The 12,597-nt window shown below is 37.0% G+C and overlaps 1 protein-coding gene across 1 annotated transcript in view; it reads left to right on the forward strand.

The window, feature by feature from the left end:
- The window catches only part of MCPH1 (microcephalin 1), a 325,091-nt gene that overhangs the window by 67,596 nt on the left and 244,898 nt on the right, over positions 1-12,597 (forward strand). The gene's annotated exons all lie outside the window — the stretch shown is intronic.

Below are 12,597 nucleotides of genomic sequence, written 5' to 3' on the forward strand. Positions count from 1 at the left end.
TGTTCATGAGAAGTTTCATGAGAAATCATTCAACTAAAACTCTTGTGTTAAAGTAAGGGAAAGCCAACATGGCCTTCCAGCTTCTTGGCTTCCATCAGGGCCTCTAATTATTTCTTATTCTATAAACCCCCATTAATAGATAGCTAGCTAATAGCTAACATTTATGTGGTGCTTTGAGGTTTTCAGTATACAATATACACACATAACATATATTATGTATATGTGTGTATGTGTATATATATGTATACACATACACACATACAGACACACACACATATATGTACATACACACACCCCTATAGTAACTCATTTAATTCTCACAAAAGCCCCAAACCAAAAATAGTCCTTCATCAAGAGGTTTAAATTCTACTAGATGATGGAGAATATTATATGTAAACAGATAAATATATGCTTGATAATTCAAGGTGGGGAGAGAGAGGGAACACTAACAACAAAAACCAGGAAAGATTTCCCAAATGAAGCATCACATGAATCAAACTTTAAAAGAAGCTGGGAAATCTTCGAGGCTAATAGGAGGGAGTGCATTTCAGCCATTAAGGACAGTTTATACAAAGGAATGAAGGTGAGAGAGAGAAAAAATGCCAAAGTTGGAGAGAACTGCATGGGCCAATTTGGTGGAAACTAGATTACAGAAAGAATCATGTATAGTAAAACTGGAAATATGAATTGGAACCAGATTATAAAGGTCTTTGAATGCCAAACAAAGAAGTTTGTAGTTTATTCTAGATGCAAGAAGCCATTGACAGTTCTTAAGTGGAAGAGCAACATGGCTAGACTTGAACCATCTGAAAATTATTCACTATCTGTGAGGAAAACAGAAGTTAGGAACACAAATACTGTTAATATTTTCTAAAAGATGTATCAAAATCTTAATGTTGAAGTAATCGAGTCTTAAGAGAGTATCATTCTGTGTCTTATGAAATAGAAATCTGTCAGATTTGGACTAAGAAGTGCAGTGATTTGTTGACCCTTCTGATTTCATTGCAATAGAAACTATAGCTGAGGAAATTCTCTTAATCAATGAAAGTCAGCAACTTCTCTTCAACTTAAAATCTTAGAGTTGCCTTTAACACTGGGAGCACTGAGACTCACCCAAGGTCATGGAGCTTTGTCTCAAAATGATGAGGTTTTGAAATTACTCTATTAAATAAAGACAAACTTCCATTTGATACTATTTCTGTTCTTCTAGAAACTTTGAATGGCAGTGCACCTCAAGTTCCTTAAAATAAAGGTTTAAGGTTCTTTTAAAGTTTACGGTTAAAGGAATTTTAAGGTTCCCTAAAGTTAATTAATTTTTTTTTAAATTCCAAATGGAAGGTAATTTTACTTATTTATAATCCCTTCTTTTCTCCTTACAATTTCTATATGATAAGCCTGTCAGCATAGGACCTTTTCTCTTACTTTACTCAGGAAATCACAGTTTATCATTGAACGCTGTATTATATTCTTTACTCTAGGCCTCAGAGTAACTCCACATCATTGCCCATCCTCTCCTCTTTTGCTTCAGCCTCTGAATGAGAAATTGCTTTTCCTTTTACCAAAGCCCGATTCTTTTCTTAGGTTCTTTATCTCATGTACTCTGGAACTTGCTTCACTTAATCTTTCATTTTCTACCCTCTTCCTGCTGGCTACAAATGTGCTTAGGTATCCCACATCTTTTAAAATCAATCAATATCTCTCTCTCTCTCTCTCTCTCTCTTTCTCTCTCTCTCTCTCTCTCTCTCTCTCTCTCTCTCTCTCTCTCTCTCTCTCCCTCCCTCCCTCCCTCCTTCCCTCCCTCCTTCCCCCTCCCTCCCTCCCTCAACATCCTTTCAAGCTGTGCTGCGACTTCTTTTTTCTCTTTTACACCTTAAGACATAGAAAATTATCTACACTCATTTTCTCTGCTTTCTCAGTTCTCATTCCTCAGTCCCTTGTAATACAGCTTCTGATCCTACCTTTCTACTGACACAACTCTAAGATTAATTCTTTGATCTCTAAACTGTTAATATTATTGCCTCTTTTTTGTCTTTAGCCCTGTTGATCTCTCTGCAGATTTTATTTTATTTTCCCTCAAATTACACGTTAAAGCAATTTTTAACATTGAAAAAAAATTTTGAGTTCCAAATTCTATCCTTCCCTCCCTTCCTCCTCTCCCCCCACCCCATTCCTGAGATGGTAAACAGATATAGGTTATACAAGGGCAATTATGTAAAACATTTCCATATGAGTCATTTTGTATAAGAAAACTTTAATAAAAAAAAAAGAAAGTGAAAAAATAGCATGTTTCGGTCTGTATTCAAACAATATCAGTTGCTTCTTTGGAGGCAAATGGTATGCTTCATTAGTCCTTTGGAATTGTCTTGGATTATTGTATTGCTAAGAATGGCTAAGTCATTCACAATTTTTCATGAAACACTATTGCTGTTACTATGTGCATTGTTCTTCTGCTTCTGTTCACTTAACTATGCATCAGTTCATGTAAATCTTTCCAGATTTTTCTGAAATCATACTGCTTGTTATTTCATATTGTATAATAATATTCAATTATAATAATAAACCACAGTTTATTTAGCCATTCCACAATTTATGGGCATCCCTTTGATGTCCAATTCTTAGCCACCACAAAAAGAGATACTATAAATAGGATATATTTGGGATATAGACCTAGCAGTGGTATTGTCATATCAATGAGTATATACAGTTTTATAGCCCTTTGGACATAGTTCCAAATTGCTTTCCACAATGGTTGGATCAGTTCACAACTCCACCAGCAGTGCATTTGTGTCCCAGTTTTTCCATATCCCCTCCAACATCCAACATTTTCCATTTTTGTTAAAGTAGCCAGTCTGATAGGTGTGAGGTGATACTGCAGAGTTGTTTTTTGGTTTGTTTGGTTTTTTCTATTTAGAATTTTATTTTCCAAATTACATGTAAAAACAAATTTTGACATCAGTTTTTCAAAACTTTGTGTTCCAGTTTCTCTTCCTCCCTCCCCACACCAACTCCCATGAACTCAAGCAATTCAATATAAATTATACATGAGTAGTCATGCAAAACATCTCCACATTAGGCAGGTTGTGAAAGAAGACAAAAACAAAACTTCCGATTAAGGAGCTATAAAAAAAAAATTATGCTTCAATCTGTTTTCAGATACCATCAGTTCTTTCTCTGTAGGTGGACTGCAATTTTCATAAGTCCTTCAGAGTTATATTGGTTCATTCATTGCATTGCTGAAAATAACCATGTCCTTCACAGCAGATCATCTTACACTCTTGCTGTTATTTTGTATACAGTGCATTTTACTCTGCTTCAGTTCATGTAGGTCTTTCCAACTTTTTCCAATAGCATCCTGTTCATCATAACTTTTATATAGTACCTTAAAGTTGACAAAGAGTTTTCTTCACAGTAGCCCAGCAAAGTAAGTACCATATGTTTTGCCATTATAATCAATTATCATAACTGTTTCCCTCCATCCTATTCCCTTCCCATGATATTTACTCTATTTTCTATCTTCTTTTACCCTATTCCTCCTCAAAAGTGTTTTGCTTCTGACTGCTCCCTCTCCCTCTCTGCCCTCCCTTCTTTCACCCTTCCCTCCTTATCCCTTTCCCCTCCTACTTTCCAGCAGGGTTAGGTAGATTACTCTACCCAGTTGGGTGTATATTATTCTTCCTTGAGCCATCTCTGATAAGATTAAGGTCTTTGAGCTAATTTTGATGTGTGTAAGGCTCCTTCACTTCCCCACACCTCCCCCATCTTTCCCTCCACTCAATATGCCCTTTCCTGCTTCTTTCATGTGAGATTTCACCTCATTGTGCCACTCTACTATCTCCTCCCCCAGCGTATCCTCTCCCCCCACAATTTTACCCCAAACATGTCATCATTGGACAGCTAGGTGACACAGTGGACAAAGCACCCTCCCTGGACCCAGGAGGACCTGAGCACAAATTCAGCCTCCGACACAAGATACTCATCAACCCCAGACCCCACCCCACCCCCCAAAAAAGAGAAACCAAAAAAAAATGCTTTACAGATATCATCCCCTCATAATCAATTCCAACCTGTGCCTTCTGTCTAAATTTATTCCTATCATCTGCCCTAATACTCAGAAGGCTCTTATGATTTAGACATATCATCTTTCAACGTAGGAATGTAAACAGTTTAACCTTTTAACATCTCTCATAATTTCTTTTTCCTGTTTATCTTTTTATGCTTCTCTAGGGTCTTTCATTTGAAAGTCAGATTTTCTATTCAGTTCAGGTCTTTTTATCACAAATACCTTAAACTCCTCTTTTTCATTGAAGTCCCATTTTTCCCTGAAAGATTATAATCAGTTTTGCTGGATAGGTGATTTTTGGTTGTAAACCCAATTCCTTTTCCCTCTGGAATATCATATTCCATGCCCTCTGATCCTTTAACGTAGAAGCAGCTAGACCCTGTGCTCTCCTTACTGTGGCTCTACAGTATTTTAATTGCTTCTTTCTGGCTGCTTGCAATATTTTCTCCTTGACCTGGGAGCTCTGGAATTTGGCTATAATATTTCTGAAAGTTTTTCTTTTGGGATCTCTTACCTTTACCCTTTGTGTGTGTATCTCTGCTTTAAATGTGTTTCTCGTAAACAACATTTTAGGATTCTGGTTTTTAATACATTCTGCTATCAGCTTCTGTTTATGGGTAAGTTCATGACATTAACATTTAGTTAGGATAATTGTTTATTTTCTTCCATGCTAGTCTCTGTCTCTGTGTCCCCTCCCCTCCTTTATCTCTCTCCCTCCCCCCCAGTCCTCCTCACCCTTCCATTATACCTGTTGCCTTTTACTTATAGGGAAACATATTTTTGTATCCAACTGAGTGTGTATGTTATTCCTTCTTTGAGCCCATTTTCTTTTTCTTTTTTTTTTTTAATTAATAAAGTATTTTATTTTTTTTCCGTTACATGTAAAGATAGTTCTCAACCTTTGTTTATACAAGCTTTACAATTTCAGATTTTTCTCCCTCCCTCCCCTCCCTCCCCCCCCCCCTCCCCTAGACAGCAGGTAATCTGATATAGGTTATATATATATATATGTATACATATAATAACATTAATCCTATTTCTGCATTAGTCATGTTATAAGAGAAAAAAATCAGAGCAATGATGGAAAACCTCAAAATAGAAAAAAAACAACAGCATCAAAAACAAAAGAAATAGTATGGTTCATTCAGCATCTATACTCCGCAGTTCTTTTTTTTTTTTTCCTGGATTTGGAGATCCTCTTCCATCACGAGTTCCCTGGAACTCTTCTGTGCCATTGCATTGGTGAGAAGAATATAGTCCATCACAGTAGATCAACACTCAATGTTGATGTTACTGTGTACAATGTTCTTCTAGTTCTGCTCATCTCACTCATCATCAGCCCATGCAAGACCCTCCAGGTTTCTCTGAACTCCTCCTGCTCATCGTTTCTTATAGCACAATAGTATTCCATTGTATTCATATACCACAACTTGTCCAGCCATTCCCCAATTGATGGGCACCCCCTCAACTTCCAATTCTTTGCCACCACGTAAAGAGCAGCTATAAATATTTTTGTACATGTGGGTCCCTTTCCCCCTTCCATGATCTCTTTGGGAAAAAGACCCAAAAGTGGTATTTCTGGGTCAAAGGGTATGCACAGCTTTATTGCCCTTTGGGCATAATTCCAAATTGCTCTCCAGAATGGTTGGATCAGTTCACAGCTCCACCAACAATGAATTAGTGTTCCAATTTTCCCACAGCTTCTCCAACATTTATTATTTTCCTTTTTTGTCATGTTAGCCAATCTGATAGGTGTCAGGTGGTACCTCAGAGTTGTTTTTATTTGCATCTCTCTAATCATTAGAGATTTAGAGCATTTTTTCATATGGGAATAGATACTTTGAGCCCATTTTCATGAGAGCAAGGTTTAAGTTGTACCCTTCATCCCCTCATTTTCCCCTCTATTGTGATATGATTATGTGGGATGATTTACCCCATTCAATCATCTCCCTCCTTCTTATAGTGCAGTTTTCTTTCTCAGCCCTTTATTTTGCTTTTTTGGTATCATCACATCAAAGTCACCTTATATCCACACCCTCTGTCTACACATATCCTTCTTCCAATTGCTCTTATAGTAATAAAGTTCTTAAGATTTACAAATATTATATTACCATATAGAAATATAAACATATTAACCTCATTGAATTTTTTTATGTTTTCTCTTTCTTGTTTCTTTTTTATCTTTTTATGTTTGCCTTGAATCTTGTATTTAGAGGTCAAAATTTTATTCAGCTCTGGTCTTTTAATTAGGAATGCTTGCAAGTTCTCTATTGCATTAAATGTGCATTTTTCCCCTAAAATTTTATTTTTAGTTTTTCTGGGTAGATGATTCTTGGTTGTAATCCTAACTCCTTTGCCTTCTAGTAAATCATATTCCAAGTCATCTGTTCTTTAATGTGGAAGGCTGCCAAATTCTATGTAATCCTGACTGTAGTTCCATGATATTTGAATTGTTTCTTTTTGACTGCTTGCAATACTTTCTCCTTGATCTATGAACTCTGGAATTTGGGTATGATATTCCTGGGAGTTTCCATTTTGGGGTCTTTTTCAAGTGGTGATCGGTGGATTCTTTCCATTTCTATTTTGCCCTCTGGTTCTATCAGGGAAGTTTTCTTTGATAATTTTTTTTTTTTTTTTTTTTTTTTTTTTTTTGGTGAGGCAATTGGGGTTAAGTGACTTGTGTAGGGTCACACAGCTAGTAAGTGTTAAGTGTCTGGGGCCGGATTTGAACTCAGGTCCTCCTGACTCCAGAGCCGGTGCTCTATCCACTGCGCCACCTAGCTGCTCCTGATAATTTCTTGAAAGAAATTGTCCAGGTTGGTTTGTTTGTTTGTTTCCACAAAGTTTCCAAAATAATCTTCCTAATGAGTGACAGTGTCATTCCCCTGAGAAAAAGCAAAAACAAAAGCCAGAAACAAACCATTTAGTCACAAACCATTTTGCTTCTTGGATATAATATAATCTTCCTCCCCAATTTCCTCTCTGTCATTTATTTTGATTTCTTTGTATTTTTCTTTTGTCACTCTGTAGTCAGAATATTAATGCATAGTTTAAATTAGGAGGAGAAATATTCTGAATAATTCAGACTAGAAAAATAGTCCCTGATTAATTAATAATAATGATTATGGGAGCTGCTAGGTGGCGCAGTGGATAAAGCATGGGTCTTGGATTCAGGAGGACCTGAGTTCAAATCCGACTTCAGACACTTGACACTTGCTAACTGTGTGACCCTGGGCAAATCATTTAACCCCCATTGCCCTGCAAAAATGATGATGATGATGAAGAACAACTGATTAAAGTTAGAATATCTCATTTTACCCTCACAACTTAAGTAATAGATATGTGCTACAAATATTGTCCCCATTTTACAGACAAGGAAAGTGAAGATGACAGGAGGTGACTTTCCTAGCTTCACATGACCAATGTTGGGTGTTGACTCTCTAGTGTCATAAAGAGTTTTATTGACAGTCTTATCTCATTACTCTAGTTACTTTCCATTGTAGACATTAATTTTAAAAAATATTGAAGGCCAGGATTCTGCTACATATTTGGGTATGGTAGGAGAGTAAAATGGAGTTGTGAGAAGATACAAGTATAAACAATAGAGTTGGGGGGATACCACTTTTGTTGTAGGATACCTGGAAATGATTCACTCTGTCTTTGTTGTCTCTCTCCCTTCTTATAGAAAAAATTCATTTGACTATACTAACTTTCTGGGTTAGAGTTATAGATGGAATATGATTCAAAGAATTTTTAGCTGATTTTTCTTTAAAGTTTCTAATTAGCCAAAACTTTGGTTCTTATTATTAGACAGTTTACCTGTCCTGGAAGAGTACCACTTTGGGGGCTTATCATGAAATGTAGTAGAAGTACTGATGGTGATATTATCTGCATATGTATGAAATGCACTGGTAATAATTCATCCCAGTAAAAGGCCCCATTTATTTTTTTCTAGAAAAATCAGTATATGTCCTATTTTACATTTAGGGGAATTGTCATACTTTCTAAAAGATTATTAGATGTCTACCTAAATAATTTTCTGTTGCTCAGAACTGCTGGATCTAGTATGATAGGGCACTATCTGCAAAAGGGGCCCTTTTAAGATAAAATGACGGGGCAGCTAGGTGGCACAGTGGATAGAGCACTGGGCCTGGAGTCAGGAGTACCTGAGTTCAAATCCAGTCTCAGACACTTAACACATACTAGCTGTGTGACCCTGGGCAAGTCACTTAACCCCAATTGCCTCACCAAAAAAAAAAAAAAAAAGATAAAATGACAGTTGAGAGCAGTAGATAGAGCACCAGCCCTGCAGTCAGGAAGACCTGAGTTCAAATCTGACCTCAGACACTTAACACTTACTAGCTGTGTGACCCTTGGGCAAGTCAATTTACCCCAATTGCCTCACAAAAAAAAAAATAAATGACAGTTGACACTACAAAGATTTACTTTCCCTTACTTTCCAATGTAGGTATACAAATTATCTGTTAATAGTTTTTATAAATTGCCTTTAGCCAAGGGTACTAGAACTTGGTAACAATAGGAATATGCTAATTTATACACACATATACATATGTATGTGTATATATACTAGTTTTATGTGCGTGTGTGTGTGTGTGTGTGTGTGTGGAGAGAGAGAGAGAGATACATACACACTACTCCAACAGATATTACCTCATAGGACCATCAAAAAAAACTGCCTCATGGTAGTATCACAGAAGTAATTTAAATATGTATTACTAATGTTTAAATCAGAACTCTGCTTTAGAAATAGAGAGGGACTTTAGTCGTGAAACATAATCACTCATATTCATGAAAATATTGGTATTTGACATGTGTGAGAAAAATTATTAATAATCAATATCATGGGACACTCAGAGATCTTCCCTTCTTTCTTAGTTCCCCTTCCCCCTCCACACAAAGGCAAGCTCTCCTTGAGAGATTCTATTATCTTATCTAGGTCACAACCCCAGGTTCACAAAAGGAGCCTTAGGTGGAGACAGATTCTTAATAAACCATGCCTAGATGAAACTATTTTGCCCTTACCAGCTTGAGTGGGGGTCTTACATTCCTTTCTCTAATGTCATCCTTGGACTTTATTTTAATATAACCCACCTTCAAGCCATGTCAACCAATTAGATTTGAATAATGCTAACCAATTAGATTTGTTTGGTGTGTGATGGACCTCCTATAGTAGAAGGGTATATGAACCTAGACCCGACCATGAGGAGTTCTTTGATCTGAGAGATGGCCATAGATCTGCCTCTTATCAAAAAGGGATAAAAAAAAAAAACGTTGACAGGCATTCATGTGCTCTCTTGGGACCATGAGAAGATAAGGAAATGGTTGGTCAATCCCTTACCAGTAGAAATGGTTAAACTGATAATAAGCTTACCCCAAACTTGTGTTTATAGTAATTATTTTAATTGTCACACATGTAAGTAGAATCATAAAATAATTATACCATTTCATTAAGTATTTTCTTATAGAGTGCCTACTTACATTCAAGATTAGAACTGGTATGAAACTGACATGAGGGTTTAAGGGAAGGAAGGAAAGTGGTGTGGTTCTGAACTTCCATCCCAGTTTTCCTCCTCATGGGGGCTGTTGTGATCTCAGAGTCCATGAAATGGAGAGAGAGAAAGTTAGACAACTCACCTCTAGTGTTGTGACCATAAATATAATAGATAGATTTGTAGAAACTCAATGATGGAGGTGATAATAATAATTTACTTTCATATTATACTTTATGGTAGACAACAGATTTTCACATATAGTATCTTTATCAACAAAGTTATGTGGGTGAGGTAGTGCAAATATATATACATATATGTGTGTACATGTATATATACACATACATACATACATATAAACATAAGATAACTAAGACTTAGAATGGTTGGGTTAACAACATGCTTAGAAACAGAATGGTATAGTGGAGGGAATCAAGACTTCTTTCTAAATGATGGTTTGGAATCACAAAATCAGAGGTAAGATAATGGATTTAGGGTTGGAAAAGGACCTTTAGTGGGTTGTCAATTTGAATTGCATAATTTTCCAGATGAGAAAACTGAGGCCTTGAGAGGTGAAGTGACCTTGCCCAGGGTTACACACTCAGTAAATATCCAAGGTGGAATTTGAACTGAAATCTGACTTCACTCTATAAATTACACCGTGCTGCTTCTCAGAGTAACAGGGTTGATTTCCTAAGCCCTTTCCTTTATGTTGTATTTTACTGTATTGGATCTCAAATTCCTTTATAGACTGATTTTTTTTTCTTTTTTCTTTTTTTTTTTTTTGGTGAGGCAATTGGGGTTAAGTGACTTACCCAAGGTCACACAGCTAGTAAGTGTCAAGTGCCTGAGGCCGGATTTGAACTCAGGTCCTCTCAACTCCCAGGCCAGTGTTCTATCCACAGCACCACCTAGCTGCCCCTATAGATTGATTTAAAAAAAACAAACAAACATATTTTTGCATTAGTCATGTTGTGAAAGAAGAATCAGAACACAAGGGAAAAACCTCAATAAAGAAAAAAAACACACCAAAAAGTAGAAACTGTATGGTTCAATCAATATTCAGAATCCACAGTTCTTCTGGATGTAGAAAATATTTTCCATCATGAGTTCTTTGAAATTGTCTTGGATCATTGAGAGGAGCCAAGTCTATCATAGTTGATTATCATATAATGTTGCTGTTACTGTGTACAGTGTTCTAGTTCTGCTCACTTCACTCGGCATCAATTCATGTAAGTCTTTCCAGGTTTTTCTGAAATCTGCCTGCTCATCATTTCTTACAGCACAATAGTATTCCATTACATTTATATACCACAACTTGTTCAGCCATTCCCCAATTGATGGGCATTCCCTTGATTTCCAGTTCTTTGCCGCCACAGAGAGAGCTGCTATAAATATTTTTGTACATGTGGTTCCTTTTCCATTTTCTATGATCTCTTTGGGATACAGACCTAGTAGTGGTATTACTGGGTCAAAGGGTATGCACATATAGACAGATTTGATGGACTTTTAGTACCAGACAAGGTTAGTTCCAATAGGTTAGGAGAGTAGTGTGCTGAGAGGCTGTCATTTCTCTTCTTTGAACCCTTCGCTCCTTTCATCCTTTGATCTACCTTATTGTGGATGCTCTTTAGGTGCAGTTATATTCCCAGCAGCTTTCTACATGGACACTCTTAGTCCGCAGACTAGAATGTATTACATTCACATTCAAAAAGATTCATCTGTCCTGCTTATGCTTCTTGAGAGAGTGAGTCTAGGGGAAGGAAGGTAATCAGTCAACGCTAGAAGGGTTCTATGACCAGTGGAGATATGCTTACTGTTTTTAAGTACCAAATGGCCATAGATTTCTTGCAGTTTTTTTATTTGCACCATGACAACATAATAGGAAATAGGTGTTAACCATATAGATACCTCCTGGGATTTCACTAGTAAAATTATGTGGTTTGGGGGCGCCAGTGGTTTAAAGCACCGGCCCTGGATTCAGGAGTACCTGAGTTCAAACCCGGCCTCAGACACTTGACACTTACTAGCTGTGTGACCCTGGGCAAGTCACTTAACCCCCATTGCCTAAAAAAAAAAAAAAAAAATTATGTGGTTTGGTGGTAGAATGGAAAGAATACTATGTTGGAAATCAAAAGACCTGGCTTTGGTGGGGCCTTCTCACCACTGACTAACTATATTATCTTCAGCAACTAATAGCTCATTGAACTACAGTTTTAGCATCTGTAAAATGAGCATGAAAATCAAATAAGATTTTTTGGGTAAGGGTGATGAGGTATAAACATACTGGAAAGGCAGTAAAGGAACAAGTTATGAAGGACTTTTAAATACCAAACACATGGTTGACATAGTCAGACCTGAATATGATAAAATCCTGGAGTACAGTCTGTTAGGGAATTATGAGATGTGTGCCCTCCTTAAATGGAGGATGATCACAACTTACAAACAATTATGTTTAAACAAGGTGTATACAGAATAAACTGGAAATAATACCAGAGGGAAGACGCTAAGTTTAAGGAATACTGGGAAAGGAGTCTTACATAAGGGGAGACTTTAGCTAAGATTTGAAAAGAAGCCAGGAGGCAGAAGGTAGAGCATTTCAGGCATGAAGTTCATCCACTGGAAACACTTGGAGTTCGAGGAGTATATCCTGTCAGAGTATATAATGGGAATAAGGTGTAAAAGACTGAAAAGCTAGTGAGAGACCAATTTGAAAGGCTTTGAATATTAATCAGAGGATTTATATTTGATCTTAAGAGTTTATTGAGTAGCCCCTGGATTCAGGAGGACCTGAGTTCAAATCTGGTCTCAGATACTTGACCCTTACTAGCTGTGTGACCTTGGGCAAGTCACTTAACCTTCACTGCCCTGCCCCCCCCCCAAAAAAAAGAGAGAGAGAGAAAGAGGAAGTGTTTATTGAATAGATAGAGTGACATGGTCAGAACTGTGCTTTAGGAAGATCACTTTAGCAGCCAAGTGAGGAATGGACTGGAGTGGGGAAACATTTGAGGCTGAGAGATCAACTGT

The sequence above is a fragment of the Dromiciops gliroides genome, chromosome 2 (genome assembly GCF_019393635.1).
Source record: "Dromiciops gliroides isolate mDroGli1 chromosome 2, mDroGli1.pri, whole genome shotgun sequence".
Taxonomy (NCBI): Eukaryota; Metazoa; Chordata; class Mammalia; order Microbiotheria; family Microbiotheriidae; genus Dromiciops; species Dromiciops gliroides.